The sequence below is a fragment of the Schistocerca americana genome, chromosome 8, assembly GCF_021461395.2.
Source record: "Schistocerca americana isolate TAMUIC-IGC-003095 chromosome 8, iqSchAmer2.1, whole genome shotgun sequence".
NCBI classification, from domain to species: domain Eukaryota; kingdom Metazoa; phylum Arthropoda; class Insecta; order Orthoptera; family Acrididae; genus Schistocerca; species Schistocerca americana.
Genome location: NC_060126.1, coordinates 18868188 through 18887577, shown reverse-complemented (window position 1 = coordinate 18887577; position 19390 = coordinate 18868188).

The window sequence follows — 19390 nt, the reverse complement described above, 5'->3', positions numbered from 1 at the left end:
ACTCTCACTTTCTACGATTTGAACCTCTCCTGTAAGTCCAGTTTTATATTCCGATGCTTCACTTCAGGTTTACTGTATACCTTGCACCTTCTTATTGACCATGAAACACAGAAACTGCATCCGAATTTAATACAAAAGGCACAATGCCGACTTAAGTACAAGAGGACTGACACACTCACTTTCTACGATCTGAACCTCTCCTGTGGGTCCAGTTTTAGATTCCGATGCTTCACTTCACGTTTACTGTATACCTTGCACCTTCTTATTGACGATGAAACACAGAAATTGCATCCGAATTTAATACAAAAGGCACAATGCCGACTTAAGTACAAGAGGACGGACACTCTTACTTTCTATGATTTGAACCTCTCGTGTGTGTCCAGTTTTAGATTCCGATGCTTCACTTTATTTTTACTGTGTACTTTTCACCTTCTTATTGACGATGAAACACAGAAATTGCATCCGAATTTAATACAAAAGCACAATGCCGACTTAAGTACAACAGTGCTGACACTCTCACTTTCTACGGTATGAAACTCTCCTGTGAGTCCAGTTTTAGATTCTGATGCTTCACGTCAAGATTACAGTATACCTTGCACCTTCTTATTGACGATGAAACACAGAAATTGCATCCGAATTTAATACAAAGGCACAATGCCGACTTAAGTAAAAGAGGACTGACACTCTCACTTTCTATGATTTGAACCTCTCCTGTGAGTCCAGTTTTACAATCCTATGCATCACTTCAGATTTACTGTATACCTTGCACCTTCTTATTGACGATGAAACACAGAAATTGCATCCGAATGTAATACAAAAGGCACAATGGCGACTTAAATACAAGAGGAACGACAATCTCAATTTCTACGATTTGAACCTCTCCTGTGAGGCCAGTTTTAGATTCTGATGCTTCACTTCAGGTTTACTGTATACCTTGCACCTTCTTATTGATGATGAAACACAGAAATTGCATCAGAATTTAAAACAAAAGGCACAATGCCGACATAAGTACAAGAGGACTGACACTCTCACTTTCTATGAATTGAACCTCTGCTGTGAGTCCAGTTTTAGATTCCGATGCTTCACTTCAGGTTTACTGTATACCTTACACCTTCTTATTGTCGATGAAACACAGAAATTGCACCCGAATTTAATACAAAAGGCACAATGCCGACTTATGTACAAGAGGACTGACACTCTCACTTTCTACGATTTGAACCTCTCCTGTGAGTCCAGTTTTAGATTCCGATGCTTCACTTCAAGATTACTGTATACCTTGCACCTTCTTATTGTCGATGAAACACAGAAATATCATCCGAATTTAACACAAAAGGCACAATGCCGACTTAAGTACAAGAGGACTGACACTCCCACTTTCTATGATTTTAACCTCTCCTTTGAGTCCAGTTTTAGATTCCGATGCGTCATTTTCAAGATTACTGTATACCTTGCACCTTCGTATTGACGATGAAACACAGAAATTGCATCCGAATTTATTACAAAATGCACAAAGCCGACTCAAGTACAAGAGGACTGACACTCTAACTTTCTAGGATTTGAACCTTTCCTGTGAGTCCAGTTTTAGATTCCGATGCTCACTTCAGGTTTACTGTGTCCCTTGGACCTTCTTATTGACGATGTAACACAGAAATTGCATCGAATTTATTACAAAATGCACAAAGCCGACTCAAGTACAAGAGGACTGACACTCTAACTTTCTAGGATTTGAACCTTTCCTGTGAGTCCAGTTTTAGATTCCGGTGCTACACTTCAGGTTTACTGTATACCTTGCACCTTCTTATTGACGATGAAGCACAGAAATTGCATCTGAATTTAATACAAATGGCACAGTGCCGACTTAAGTAAAAGAGGACTGACACTCTCACTTTCTACGATTTGAACGTCTTTGTGAGTCCAGTTTTACATTCCGATGCTTCACTTCAGGTTTACTGTATACCTTGCACCTTCTTATTGACGATGAATCACAGTAATTGCATCCGAAATTAATACAAAAGGCACAATGCCGACTTAAGTACAAGAGGACTGACACTCTCACTTTCTATGATTTGAACCTCTCCTTTGAGTCCAGTTTTAGATTCCGACTCGACATTTTCAAGATTACTCTATACCTTGCACCTTCTTATTGACGATGAAACACAGAAGTTGCATCCGAATTTAATACAAAAGGCACAATGCCGACTTAAGTACAACTGGACTGACACTCTCACTTTCTATGATTTGAACCGCTCCTGTGAGTCCAGTTTTCGATTCCGATGCTTCTCTACAAGATTACTGTATACCTTGCACCTTCTTATTGACGATGAAACACAGAAATTGCATCCGAATTTAATACAAAATGCACAAAGCCGACTCAAGTACAAGAGGACTGACACTCTAACTTTCTATGATTTGAACCTCTCCTGTGAGTCCAGTTTTAGATTCCGATGCTTCACTTCAGGTTTACTGTATCCCTTGGACCTTCTTATTGACGATGAAACACAGAAATTGCACCCGAATTTAATACAAAAGGCACAATGCCGACTAAAGTACGAGAGGACTGACACTCTCACTTTCTATGATTTCGACCCCTCCTGTGAGTCCAGTTTTAGATTTCGATGCTGCACTTCCAGTTTACTGTATACCTTGCACCTTCTTATTGACGATGAAACACAGAAATTGCATCCTAATTTAATACGAAATGCACAATGCCGACTTAAGTACAAGAGGACTGACACTCTCTCTTTCTTTGATTTGGACCCCTCCTGTAAGTCCAGTTTTAGATTCCGATGCTTCACTTCATGTTTACTGTATACTCTGCACCATCCTATTGACGATGAAACACAGAAATTGCATCCGAATTTAATACTAAAGGCACAATGCCGACTTAAGTGCAAGAGGACTGACACTCTAACTTTCTATGAATTGAACCTCTCCTGTACGTCCAGTTTTATATTCCGGTGCTTCACTTCAGGTTTACTGTTTCCCTTGGACCTTCTTATTGACGATGAAACACAGAAATTGCATCCGAATTTAATACAAATTCACAATGAAGACTTAAGTGCAAGAGGACTGACACTCTCACTTTCTACGATTTGAACCTTTCCTGTGAGTCCAGTTTTAGATTCCGATGCTTCACGTCAGGTATTCTGTATCTCTTGGACCTTCATATTGACAATGAAACACAGAAATTGCATCTGAATTTAATACAAAAGGCACAATGCCGACTTAAGTAAAAGAGGACTGACACTCTCATTTTCTATGATTTGAAACTCTCCTGTGAGTCCAGTTTTAGATTCCTATGCTTCACTTCAGATTTACTGTATACCTTGCACCTTCTTGTTGACGATGAAACACAGAAATTGCATCCGAATTTGATACAAAAGGCACAATGCCGTTTTAAGTACAAGAGGACTGACACTCTCACTTCCGTCGATTTGAACCCCTCCTGTGAGTCCAGTTTTAGATTCCGATGCTTCACTTCAGGTTTACTGTATACCTTGCACCTTCTTATTGACGATGAAAAACAGAAATTGCATCCGAATTTAAAACAAAAGGCACAATGCCGTCCTATGTACAAGAGGACTGACACTCTCACATTCTATGATTTGAACCTCTCCTGTGAGTCCAGTTTTTGATTCCGATGCTTCATTTTCAAGATTACTGAATAAATTGCACCTTCTTATTGACGATGAAACACAGAAATAGCATTCGAATTAATAACAAAAGGCAAAATGCCGACTTAAGAACAAGAGGACTGACACTCTCACTTCCTACGATTTGAACCTCTCCTGTGAGTCCAGATTTAGATTCCGATGCTTCTCTTCCTGATTACTGTATACCTTGCACCTTCTTATTGACGATGAAACACAGAAATTGCATCGCAATGTAATACAAAATGCACAATGCCGACTTAAGTACAAGAGGACTGAAACTCTCACTTTCTATGATTTGAACCTCTCCAGTCAGTCCAGTTTTAGATTCCGATGCTTCACTTCAAGATTACTGTATACCTTGCACCTTCTTATTGACGATGAAACACAGAAATTGCATCCGAATTTAATACAAAAGGCACAACGCCAACTTAAGTACAAGATGACTGACACTCTCACTATCTATGATTTGAACCTCTCCTGTGAGTCCAGTTTTAGATTCCAATGCTTCACTTCAAGATTACTGTATACCTTGCACCTTCTTATTGACGATGGAACACAAAAATTGCATCGGAATTTAATACAAAAGGCACAATGCAAGAGGACTTACATACTAACATTCTATGATTTGAACCTCTCCTGTAAGTCCAGTTTTATATTCCGATGCTTCACTTCAGGTTTACTGTATCCCTTGGACCTTCTTATTGACGATGAAACACAGAAATTGCATCCTAATTTAATACAAATTCACAATGCCGACTTAAATACAAGAGGACTGACACTCTCACTTTCTACGATTTGATCCTTTCCTGTGAGTCCAGTTTTAGATTCCGATGCTTCACTTCAGGTATTCTGTATCTCTTGGACCTTCATATTGACGATGAAACACAGAAATTGCATCTGCATTTAATACAAAAGGCACAATGCCGACTTAAGTAAAAGAGGACTGACACTCTCACTTTCTATGATTTGAAACACTCCTGTGAGTCCAGTTTTAGATTCCTATGCTTCACTTCAGGTTTACTGTATACTTTGCACCTTCTTGTTGACGATGAAACACAGAAATTGCATCCGAATTTGATACACAAGGCACAATGCCGACTTAAGTACAAGAGGACTAACACTCTCACTTCCGTAGATTTGAACCCCGCCTGTGAGTTTAGTTTTAGATTCCGATGCTTTGCTTCAGGTTTACTGTATACGTTGCACCTTCTTATTGACGATGAAACACAGAAATTGCATCCGAATTTAATACAAAAGGCACAATGCCGACTTAAGTACAAGAGGACTGACACTCTCACATTCTATGATTTTAACCTCTCCTGTGAGTCCAGTTTTTGATTTCGATGCTTCATTTTCAAGATTACTGTATACCTTGCACCTTCTTATTGACGATGAAGCACAGAAATAGCATTCGAATTAATTACAAAAGGCACAATGCCGACTTAAGTACAAGAGGACTGACACTCTCACTTCCTACGATTTGAACCTCTCCTGTGAGTCCAGTTTTAGATTCCGATGCTTCTCTTCAAGATTACTGTATACCTTGCACTTTCTTATTGACGATGAAACGCAGAAATTGCATCCGAATTTAATACAAAAGGCACAATGCCGACTTAAGTACAAGAGTACTGACACTCTCACTTCTTACGACTTGAACTTCTCCTGTGAGTCCAGTTTTAGATTCCGATGCTTCACTTCAGGTTTACTGTATCTCTTGGACCTTCTTATTGACGATGGAACACAGAAATTGCATCCGACTTTAATACAAAATGCACAATGCCGACTTAAGTACTAGAGAACTGACACTCTCACTTTATATGCTTTGAACCTCTCCTGTGAGTCCAGTTTTAGATTGCGATGCTTCACTTCAGGTTTACTGTATACCTTGCACCTTCATATTGACGATGAAACACAGAAAGCGCATCCGAATTTAATACAAAAGGCACAATGCCGACTTAAGTACAAGAGGACTAACACTCTCACTTTCTATGATTTGAACCTCTCCTGTGAGTCCAGTTTTACATTCCGATGCTTCACTTCAGGTTTACTGTATCCCTTGGACCTTCTTATTGACGATGAAATTCGGGAATTGCATCAGAATTTAATACAAAAGGCACAATGCCGACTTAAGTACAGGAGGACTGACTTTCTAACTTTCTATGATTTGAACCTCTCCTGTGAGGCCAGTTTTAGATTCGGATGCTTCACTTCGGGTATACTGTATCCCTTGGACCTTCTTATTGACGATGAAACACAGAAATTGCATCCGAATTTAATACAAAAGGCACAATGCCGACTAAAGTACAAGAGGACTGACACTCTCACATCCTATGATTTTAACGTCTCCTGTGAGTCCTGTCTTAGATATCGATGCTTCACTTCAGGTTAACTGTATACCTTGCACCTTATTATTGACGATGAAACACAGAAATTGCATCCGAAATAATAAAAAAGGCACAATGCCGAGTTAAGTACAAGGGGACTGACACTCTCACTTACTATGATTTGAAACTCTCCTGTGAGTCCAGTTTTAGATTCCCATGCTTCACTTCAGGTTTACTGTATACCTTGCACCATCTTATTGACAATGAAACACAGAAATTGCATCCGAATTTTATACAAAAGGCACAATGCCGACTAAAGTACAAGAGGACTGACACTCTCACTTTCTACGATTTGAACCTCTCCTGTGAGTCCAGTTTTAGATTCCGATGCTTCACTTCAGGTAAACTGTATCCCTTGGACCTTCTTATTGACGACGAAACACAGAAATTGCATTTGAATTTCATACAAAAGGCACAATGCCGACTAAAGTACAAGAGGACTGACACTCTCACTTTCTACGATTTGAACCTCTCCTGTGAGTCCAGTTTTAGATTTCGATGCTTCACTTCAGGTTTACTGTGTACCTTGCACCTTCTGATTGACGATCAAACACAGAAATTGCATCCGAATTTAATACAATAGGCACAATTCCGACTTAAGTACAAGAGGACTGTTACTCTCACTTTCTACTATTGGAACCTCTCCTGTGAGTCCAGTTTTAGATTCCGATGCATCACTTCAAAATTACTGTATACCTTGCACCTTCATATTGACGATGAAACACAGAAATTGCATCCGAATTTGTTACAAAAGGCACAATGCCGACCCAAGTGCGAGAGGACTGACACTCTCACTTTATATGATTTCAACCTCTCCTGTGAGTCCACTTTTAGATTTCGATGCTTCATTTTCAAGATTACTGTATATCTTGCACCTTCTGATTGACGATGAAACACAGAAATTGCATCCGAATTTAATACAAAAGGCACAATGCCGACTTAAGTACAAGAGGACTGACACTCTCACTTTCTACGATTTGAACCTCTCCTGTGAGTCCAGTTTTAGATTTCGATGCTTCACTTCAGGTTTACTGTATACCTTGCACCTTCTGTATGACGATGAAACACAGAAATTGCATCCGAATTTAATACAAAAGGAACAATGCCATCTCAAGTACAAGAGGACTGACACTCTCACTTTCTACGATTTGAACCTCTTCTGTGAGTCCAGTTTTAGATCCCGATGCTTCACTTCAGGTTTACTGTATACCTTGCACCTTCTTATTGACGATGAAGCACAGAAATTGCATCCGAATTTAATACAAAAGGCACAATGCCGACTTAAGTAAAAGAGGAGTGACACTCTCACTTTCTATGAATTGAACCTCTCCTGTGGGTCCAGTTTTAGATTCCGATGCTTCACTTCAGGTTTACTGCATACCTTGCACCTTCTTATTGACGATGAATCACAGAAATTACATCCGAAAGTAGTACAAAAGGCACAATGGCGACTTAAGTACAAGAGAGCTGACACTCTCACTTTGTACGATTTGAACTTCTCCTGTGAGTCCAGTTTTAGATTCCGATGCTTCACTTCAGGTATACTGTATCCCTTGGACCTTCTTATAGACGACGAAACACAGAATTTGCATCCGAATTTAAAACTAAAGGCACAATGCCGACTTAAGTACAAGAGGACTGACACTCTCACTATCTACAATTTGGACCTCTCCTGTGAGTCCAGTTTTAGATTCCGATCCTTCACTTCAGGTTTACTGTATCCCTTGGACCTTCTTATTGACGATGAAACACAGACATTGCATCCGAATTTAATAGAAAAGGCACTATGCCGACATAAGTACAAGAGGACTGACACTCTTACTTACTATGATTTGAACCTCTCCTGTGGGTCCAGTTTTAGATTCCGATGCTTCACTTGAGGTTTACTGTATACCTTGCACCTTCTTAGTGACGATGAAACACAGAAATCGCATCGGAATTTAATACAAAAGGCACAATAACGACTTAAGTACAAGAGGTCTGACATTCTCACTTTCTATGATTTGAATCTCTCCTGTGACTCCAGTTTTAGATTCCGATGCTTCACTTCAGGTTTACTGTATCCCTTGGACCTTATTATTGACGATGAAACACAGAAATTGCATCCGAATTTAATACAATAGGAACAATTCCGACTTAAGTACAAGAGGACTGTTAATCTCACTTTCTACTATTGGAACCTCTCCTGTGAGTCCAGTTTTAGATTCCGATGCTTCACTTCAAAATTACTGTATACCTTGCACATTCATATTGACGATGAAACACAGAAATTGCATCCGAATGTAATACAAAAGGCACAATGCCGACTTAAGTACAAGAGGACTGACACTCTCACTTTCTATGATTTGAACCTCTCCTGTGGGTCCAGTTTAGATTCCGATGCTTCACTTCAAGTTTACTGCATACCTTGCACCTTCTTATTGACGATAAATCACAGAAATTGCATCCGAAATTAATACAAAAGGCACAATGGCGACTTAAGTACAAGAGAGCTGACGCCCTCACTTTCTACGATTTGACCTTCTCCTGTGAGTCCAGTTTTAGATTCCGATGCTTCACTTCAGGTATACTGTATCCCTTGGACCTTCTTATAGACGATGAAACACAGGAATTGCATCAGAATTTAAAACAAAAGGCACAATGACGACTTAAGTACAAGAGGACTGACAGTCTAACATTCTATGATTTGAACCTCTCCTGTGAGTCCAGTTTTGGATTCTGATGCATCACTTCCGGTTTACTGTATACCTTGCACCTTCTTATTCACGGTGAAACACAGAGTTTGCATCCGAATTTAATACAAAAGGCACAATGCCGAATTAAGTACAAGAGGACTGACTTTCTAAATTTCTATGATTTGAACCTCTCCTGTGAGTCCAGTTTTAGATTCCGATGCTTCACTTCGGGTATACTGTATCCCTTGGACCTTCTTGTTGACGATGAAACACAGAAATTGCATCCGAATTTAATACAAAAGGCACAATGCCGACTAAAGTACAAGTTGACTGACACTCTCACATCCTATGATTTGAACCTCTCCTGTGAGTCCAGTTTTAGATTCCGATGCTTCACTTCCGGCTTACTGTATACCTTGCACCTTCTTATTGACGATGAAACACAGAGTTTGCATCCGAATTTAATACAAAAGGCACAATGCCGACTTAAGTACAAGAGGACTTACTTTCTAACTTTCTATGATTTGAACCTCTCCTGTGAGTCCACTTTTAGATTCTGATGCTTCACTTCTGGTATACTGTATCCCTTGGACCTCCTTATTGACGATGAAACACAGAAATTGCATCCGAATTTAATAGAAATGGCAGAATGCCGACTTAAGTACAAGAGACTGACACTCTCACTTTCTATGATATGAACCTCTCCTGTGGGTCCAGTATTAGATTCCGATGCTTCACTTCAGGTTTACTGCATACCTTGCACCTTCTTATTGACGATAAATCACAGAAATTGCATCCGACATTAATACAAAAGGCACAATGGCGACTTAAGTACAAGAGAGCTGACGCTCTCACTTTCTACGATTTGAACTTCTCCTGTGAGTCCAGTTTTAGATTCCGATGCTTCACTTCAGGTATACTGTATCCCTTGGACCTTCTTATTGACGACGAAACACAGAAATTGCATCCGAATTTAATACAAAAGGCACAATGCCGACTAAACGAACAAGAGGACTGACACTCTCAGTTTCTACGTTTTGAACCTCCCTGTGAATCCAGTTTTAGATTTCGATGCTTCACTTCAGGTTTACTGTATACCTTGCACCTTCTGATTGACGATGAAACACAAAAATTGCATCCGAATTTAATACAAAATTCACAATGACGACTTAAGTACAAGAGGACTGACACTCTCACTTTCTATGATTTGAACCTCTCCTGTGACTCCAGTTTTAGATTCCGATGCTTCACTTCAAGTTTACTGTATACCTTGCACCTTGTTATTGACGATGAAACACAGAAATTGCATCCGAATTTAATACAATAGGCACAATGCCGACTTAAGTAGAAGAGGACTGTTACTCTCACTTTCTATTATTGGAACCTCTCCTGTGAGTCCAGTTTTAGATTCCAATGCTTCACTTCAAAATTACTGTATACCTTGCACCTTAATATTGACGATGAAACACAGAAATTGCATCCGAATTTAATACAAAAGGCACAATGCCGATGTTAAGTGCGAGAGGACTGTCACTCTCACTTTCTATTATTTGAACCTCTCCTGTGAGTCCAGTATTAGATTCCGATGCTTCACTTCAGGTTTACTGTATACCTTGCACCATCTTATTGACGATGAAACACAGAAATTGCATCCGAATTTAATACAAAAGGAACAATGCCGACTCAAGTACAAGAGGACTGACACTCTCACTTTCTACGATTTGAACCTCTTCTGTGAGTCCAGTTTTAGATCCCGATGCTTCACTTCAGGTTTACTGTATACCTTGCACCTTCTTATTGACGATGAAGCACAGAAATTGCATCCGAATTTAATACAAATGGCACAATGCCGACTTAAGTAAAGGAGGACTGACACTCTCACTTTCTATGATTTGAACCTCTCCTGCGATTCCAGTTTTAGATTCCGATGCTTCACTTCAGGTTTACTGCATACCTTGCACCTTCTTATTGACGATGAATCACAGAAATTGCATCCGAAATTAATACAAAAGACACAATGGCGACTTAAGTACAAGAGAGCTGACACTCTCACTTTCTACGATTTGAACTTCTCCTGTGAGTCCAGTTTTCGATTCCGATGCATCACTTCAGGTGTACTGTATCCCTTGGACCTTCTTATAGACGACGAAACACAGAAATTGCATCCGAATTTAATACAAAAAGCACAATGCCGACTAAAGTACAAGAGGACTGACACTCTCACTTTCTCTGATTTGAACCTCACCTGTGAGTCCAGTTTTAGATTTCGATGCTTCACTTCAGGTTTACTGTATACCTTGCACCTTCTGATTGACGATGAAACACAGAAATTCCATTCGAATTTAATACAAAAGGCACAATGCCGACTTAAGTACAAGTGGACTGACACTCTCTCTTTCTACGATTTGGACCTCTCGTGTGAGTCCAGTTTTAGATTCCGATGCTTCAGTTCAGGTTTACTGTATACCTTGCACCTTCTTATTGACGATGAAACACAGAAATTGCATCCGAATTTAATACAATAGGCACAATGCCCACTTAAGTACAAGAGGACTGACACTCTCCTTTCTTCTGTTGGAACCTTTCCTGTGAGTCCAGTTTTAGATTCCGATAGTTCACTTCAAAATTACTGTATACCTTGCACCTTCATATTGACGATGAAACACAGAAATTGCATCCGAATTTAATACAAAAGGCACAATGCCGACTTAAGTACAAGAGAACTGACACTCTCACTTTCTATGATTTTAACCTCTCCTGTGAGTCCAGTTTTAGATTCCTATGCTTCACTTCAGGTTTACTATATACCTTGCACCTTCTTATTGACGATGAAAAACTGAAATTGCATCCGAATTTAAAACAAAAGGCACAATGCCGGCTTAAGTACTAGAGGACTGACACTCTCACTTTCTATGATCTTTAAATCGCCTGTGAGTCCAGTTTTAGATTCCGATGCCTCACTTCAGGTTTACTGTTTACCTTGCACCTTCTTATTGACAATGTAACACAGACATTGCATCCGAATTTCATACAAAAGGCACAATGCCGACTTAAGTACAAGAGGACTGACACTCTCACTTTCTACGATTTCAACCTCTCCTGTGAGTCCTGTTTTAGATTCCGATGCTTCACTTTAGGTTCACAGTATCCCTTTGACCTTCTTATTGACGATGAATCACAGAGTTTGCATCCGAATTTAATACAAAAGGCACAATACCGACCTAAGTGCATGCGGACTGACACTCTCACTTTCTATGATTTAAACCTCTCCTGTGAGTCCAGTTTTAAATTCCGATGCTTCACTTCAGGTATACTTTATCACTTGGACCTTCTGATTGACGATGAAACACAGAAATTGCATCCGAATTTAATACAAAAGGCACAATGCCGACTTAAGTACAAGTGGACTGACACTCTCTCTTTCTACGATTTGAACCTCTCCTGTGAGTCCAGTTTGAGATTCCGATACTTCACTTCAGGTCTACTGTATACATTGCATTTTCTTATTGACGATGAAACACAGAAATTGCATCCGAATTTAATACAAAAGGTAAAATGCCGACTTAAGTACAAGTGGACTGACACTCTCACTTTCTATGATTTGAACCTCTCCTGTGAGTCCAGTTTTAGATTCCGATGCTTCACTTCAGGCTTACTCTATACGTTGCACCTTCTTATTGACGATGAAACACAGATATTGCATCGGAGTTTAATACAAAAGGCACAATGCCGATTTAAGTACAAGAGAACTGACACTCTCACATTCTATGATTTGAACCTCTCCTGTGAGTCCAGTTTTAGGTTCCGATGCTTCACTTCATGTATACTGCATACCTTGCACCTCCTTATTGACGATGAAAGACAGAAATTGCATCCGAATTTAATACAAAATGCACAATGCCGACTTAAGTACAAGAGGACTGACACTCTTACTTTCAATGATTTGAACCTCTCCTGTGAAGCCAGTTTTAGATTCCGATGCTTCACTTCAGGTTTACTCTATACCTTGCACCTTCTTATTGACGACGAAACACAGAAATTGCATCCGAATTTAATACAAAAGGCACAATGCCGGCTTAAGTACTAGAGGACTGACACTCTCACTTTCTATGATTTGAACCTCTCCTGTGAGTCCAGTTTTAGATTCTGATGCTTCACTTCAGGTTTACTGTATACCTTGCACCTTCTTGTTCACGATGAAACACAGAAATTGCATGCGAATTTAATACAAAAGTCACAATGCCTACTTAAGTAAAAGAGGACTGACACTCTAACTATCTATGATTTGAACCTCTCCTGTGAGTCCAGTTATAGATTCCGATGCTTCACTTCAGGTATACTGTATACCTTGCACCTTCTTATTGACGATGAAACACAGAGTTTGCATCCGAATTTAATACAAAAGGCACAATGCCGACTTAAGTTCAAGATGACTGACACTCTCACTTTCTATGATTTGAACCTCTCCTGTGAGTCCTGTTTTAGGTTCCGATGCTTCACTTCTGGTAAACTGTATACCTTGCACCGTCTTATTGACGATGAAAGACAGAAATTGCATCCGAAAGTAATACAAAAGGCACAACGCTAACTTAAGTACAAGAGGACTGACTTTCTCACTTTCTACGATTTAAACCCCTCCTGTGAGTCCAGTTTTAGATTCCGATGCTTCACTTCAAAATTACTGTATACCTTGCACCATCTTAGTGACGATGAAACACAGAAATTGCATCCGAACTTAATACAAAAGGCACAATGCCGACTTAAGTACAAGAGGACTGACACTCTCACTTTCTACGATTAGAACCTCTTCTGTGAGTCCTGTTTTAGGTTCCGATGCTTCACTTCAGGTTTGCAGTATACCTTGCACCTTCTTATTGACGATGAAACACAGAAATTGCATCCTAATTTAATACAAAAGACACAATGCCGACTTAAGTACAAGAGGACTGACACTCCTAATTTCTATGATTTGAACTTCGCCTGTGAGGCCAGTTTTAGACTCCGATGCTTCACTTCAGGTTTACTGTATAGCTTGCACCTCCTTATTGGCAATGAAACACAGAAATTGCATGCGAATTTAATACAAAAGGCACAATGCCGACCTAAGTACAAGAGGACTGACACTCTCACTTTCTATGATTTGAACCTCTCCTGTGAGTCCAGTTTAGATTCCGATGCTTCACTTCAGGCTTACTCTATACGTTGCACCTTCTTATTGACGATGAAACACAGAAATTGCATCGGAGTTTAATACAAAAGGCACAATGCCGATTTAAGTACAAGAGAACTGACACTCTCACTTTCTATGATTTGAACCTCTCCTGTGAGTCCAGTTTTAGGTTCCGATGCATCAATTCATGTATACTGCATACCTTGCACCTCCTTATTGACGATGAAAGACAGAAATTGCATCCGAATTTAATACAAAAGGCACAATGCCGACTTAAGTACAAGAGGACTGAAACTCTCACTCTGTACGATTTGAATCTCTCCTGTGAGTCCAGTTGTAGATTCTGATGCTTCACTTCAGGTTTACTGTATACCTTGCACCTTCTTATTGACGATGAAACACAGAAATAGCATGCGAATTTAATACAAAAGGATCAATTCCGACTTGAGTAAATGAGGACTGACACACTCACTTTCTATGATTTGAACCACTCCTGTGAGTCTAGCTTTAGATTCCGATGCTTCACTTCAGGTTTACTGTATCCGTTGGACCTTCTTATTGACAAAGAAACCCAGAAATTGCATCCGAATTTAATACAAAATGCACAATACCGACATAAATACAAGAGGACTGACACTCTAACTTTCAATGATTTGAACCTTTCCTGTGACTCCAGTTTTAGGTTTCGATGCTTCACTTCAGGTTTACGCTATACCTTGCACCTTCTTATTGACGATGAAACACAGAAATTGCATCCGAATTTAATACAAAAGGCACAATGCCGACATAAGTACAAGAGGACTGACACTCTCTATTTCTACGATTTGAACCTCCACTGTGAGTCCAGTTTTAGATTCCGATGTTTCACTTCTGGTTTATGGGATCAATTGGACCCTCTTATTGACGATGAAACACAGAAATTGCATCTGAATTTTATACAAAAGGCACAATGCCGACTTAAGTACAAGAGGACTGACACTCTAACTTTCTCTGATTTGAACCTCTCCTGTCAGTCCAGTTTCAGATTCCCATGCTTCACTTCAGGTTTACTGGAAACCTTGCAACATCCTATTGACGATGAAACACAGAAATTGCATGCGAATTTAATACAAAAGGCACAATTCCGACTTAAGTAAAAGAGGACTGACACTCTCACTTTCTATGATTCGAACCGCTCCTGTGAGTCCAGTTTTTGATTCCGATGGTTCACTTCAGATTTACTGTATACCTTGCACCTTCTTATTGATGATGAATCACAGAAGTTGCATCCGAAATTAATACAAAAAGCACAATGCCGACTTAAGTACAAGACGACTGACACTCTCACTTTCTACGATTTGAACCCCTCCTGTGAGTCTAGCTTTTGATTCCGATGCTTCACTTCAGGTTTACTGTATCCTTTGGACCTTCTTATTGATAATGAAACACAGAAATTGCATCCGAATTTAATACAATATGCACAATGCCGACTTAAGTGCAAGAGGACTGACACTCTAACTTTCAATTATTTGAACCTCTCCTGTTACTCCAGTTTTAGATTCCGATGCTTCACTTCAGGTTTACTGTATACCTTGCACCTTCTTATTGACGATGAAACACAGAAATTGCATCCGAATGTAATACAAAAGGCACAATGCCGACATAAGTACAAGAGGACTGACACTCTCAATTTCTACGATTTGAACCTCCACTGTGAGTCCAGGTTTAGATTCCGATGCTTCACTTCAGGTTTACTGTATACCTTGCACCTTCTGATTGACGATGAAACACAAAAATTGCATCCGAATTTAATACAAAATTCACAATGACGACTTAAGTACAAGAGGACTGACACTCTCACTTTGTATGATTTGAACCTCTCCTGTGACTCCAGTTTTAGATTCCGATGCTTCACTTCAAGTTTACTGTATACCTTGCACCTTCTTATTGACGATGAAACACAGAAATTGCATCTGAATTTAATACAATAGGCACAATGCCGACTTAAGTACAAGAGGACAGTTACTCTCACTTTCAATTATTGGAACCTCTCCTGTGAGTCCAGTTTTAGATTCCAATGCTTCACTTCAAAATTACTGTATACCTTTCACCTTCATATTGACGATGAAACACAGAAATTGCATCCGAATTTAATACAAAAGGCACAATGCCGACTTAAGTGCGAGAGGACTGTCACTCTCACTTTCTATTATTTGAACCTCTCCTGTGAGTCCAGTTTTAGATTCCGATGCTTCATTTTCAAGATTACTGTATTCCTTGCACCTTCTTATTGACGATGAAATACAGGAATTGCTTTCGAATTTAAAACAAAAGGCACAATGCCGACTATAGCACAAGAGGACTGACACTCTCACATCCTATGATTTCAACGTCTCCTGTGAGTCCAGTTTTAGGTATCGATGCTTCACTTCAGGTTAACTGTATACCTTGCACCTTCTTATTGACGATGAAACACAGAAATTGCATCTGAAATAATAAAAAAGGCACAATGCCGAGTTCAGTACAAGGGGACTGACACTCTCACTTTCTAAGATTTGAACCTCTCCTGTGAGTCCAGTTTTAGATTCCGATGCTTCACTTCAGGTTTACTGTATACCTTGCACCATCTTATTGACGATGAAACACAGAAATTGCATCCGAATTTAATACAAAAGGAACAATGCCGACTCAAGTACAAGAGGACTGACACTCTCACTTTCTACGATTTGAACCTCTTCTGTGAGTCCAGTTTTAGATCCCGATGCTTCACTTCAGGTTTACTGTATACCTTGCACCTTCTTATTGACGATGAAGCACAGAAATTGCATCCGAATTTAATACAAATGGCACAATGCCGACTTAAGTAAAAGAGGACTGACACCCTCACTTTCTATGATTTGAACTTCTCCTGTGAGTCCAGTTTTAGATTCTGATGCTTCACTTCAGGTATACTGCATCCCTTGGACCTTCTTATAGACGACGAAACACAGAAATTGCATCCGAATTTAATACAAAAGGCACAATGCCGACTAAAGTACAAGAGGACTGACACTCTCACTTTCTATAATTTGAACCTCACCTGTGAGTCCAGTGTTAGATTTCGATGCTTCACTTCAGGTTTACTGTATACCTTGCACCTTCTGATTGACGATGAAACACAGAAATTGCATCCGAATTTAATACAAAAGGCACAATGGAGACTTAAGTACAAGTGGACTGACACTCTCTCTTTCTACGATTTGGACCTCTCCTGTGAGTCCAGTTTTAGATTCCGAAGCTTCACTTCAGGTTTACTGTATACCTTGCACCTTCTTATTGACGATGAAACACAGAAATTGCATCCGAATTTAATACAATAGGCACAATGCCGACTTAAGTACAAGAGGACTGACTCTCTCTCTTTCTTCTATTGGAACCTCTCCTGTGAGTCCAGTTTTAGATTCCGATAGTTCACTTCAAAATTACTGTATACCTTGCACCTTCATATTGACGATGAAACACAGAAATTGCATCCGAATTTAATACAAAAGGCACAATGCCGACTTAAGTACAAGAGAACTGACACTCTCACTTTCTATGATTTTAACCTCTCCTGTGAGTCCAGTTTTAGATTCCGATGCTTCACTTCAGGTTTACTGTATACCTTGCGTCTTCTTATTGACGATGAAACACAGAGTTTGCATCCGAATTTAATACAAAAGGCACAATGCCGACCTAAGCACAAAAGGACTCACACTCTCACTTTCTATGATTTGAACCTCTCCTGTGAGTCCAGTTTCAGAATCCGATGCTTCACTTCACGTTTACTGTATCCCTTGCACCTTCTTATTGACGATGAAACACAGATATTGCATCCGAATTTAATACAAAAGGCACAATGCCGACTTAAGTACTAGAGGACTGACACTCTCACTTTCTACGATTTGAACCTCTCCTGTGAGTCCAGTTATAGATTCCGATGCTTCACTTCAGGCTTACTGTATACCTTGCACCTTCTTATTGACGATGAAAACAGAAATTGCATCCGAATTTAAAACAAAAGGCACAATGCCGGCTTAAGTACTAGAGGACTGACACTCTCACTTTCTATGATCTGAACCTCGCCTGTGAGTCCAGTTCCAGATTCCGATGCCTCACTTCAGGTTTACTGTATACCTTGCACCTTCTTATTGCCAATGTAACACAGACATTGCATCCGAATTTAATACAAAAGGCACAATGCCGACTTAAGTACAAGAGGACTGACACTCTCACTTTATACGATTTCAACCTCTCCTGTGAGTCCTGTTTTAGATTCCGATGCTTCACTTCAGGTTCACAGTATCCCTTGGACCTTCTTATTGACGATGAATCACAGAGTTTGCATCCGAATTTAATACAAAGGGCACAATACCGACCTAAGTACATGCGGACTGACACTCTCACTTTCTATGATTTGAACATCTCCTGTAAGTCCAGTTTTAGATTCCGATTCTTCACGTCAGGTTTACTGTATCCCTTGGACCTTCTTATTGACGATGAAACACAGAGTTTGCAACCGAATTTAATACAAAAGGCACAATGCCGACCTAAGCACAAGAGGACTCACACTCTCACTTTCTATGATCTGAACCTCGCCTGTGAGTCCAGTTCCAGATTCCGATGCCTCACTTCAGGTTTACTGTATACCTTGCACCTTCTTATTGCCAATGTAACACAGACATTGCATCCGAATTTAATACAAAAGGCACAATGCCGACTTAAGTACAAGAGGACTGACACTCTCTCTTTCTACGATTTGAACCTCTCCTGTGTGTCCAGTTTGAGATTCCGACACTTCACTTCAGGTTTACTGTATACCTTGCATTTTCTTATTGACGATGAAACACAGAAATTGCATCCGAATTTAATACAAAAGGTAAAATGCCGACTTAAGAACAAGTGGACTGACACTCTCACTTTCTATGATTTGAACCTCTCCTGTGAGTCCAGTTTTAGATTCCGATGCTTCACTTCAGGCTTACTCTATACGTTGCACCATCTTATTGACGATGAAACACAGAAATTGCATCGGAGTTTAATACAAAAGGCACAATGCCGATTTAAGTACAAGAGAACTGACACTCTCCCATTCTATGATTTGAACCTCTCCTGTGAGTCCAGTTTTAGGTTCCGATGCTTCACTTCATGTATACTGCATACCTTGCACCTCCTTATTGACGATGAAAGACAGAAATTGCATCCGAATTTAATACAAAAGGCACAATGCCGACTTAAGTACAAGAGGACTGACACTCTCACTTTGTACGATTTGAACCTCTCCTGTGAGTCCAGTTTTAGATTCTGATGCTTCACTTTAGATTTACTGTATACCTTGCACCTTCTTATTGACGATGAAAGACAGAAATTGCATCCGAATTTAATACAAAAGGCACAATGCCGACTTAAGTACAAGAAGACTTGCACTCTCACTTTCTACGATTTGAACCTCTCCTGTGAGTCCAGTTTTAGATTCTGATGCTTCACTTCAGGTTTACTATATACCTTGCA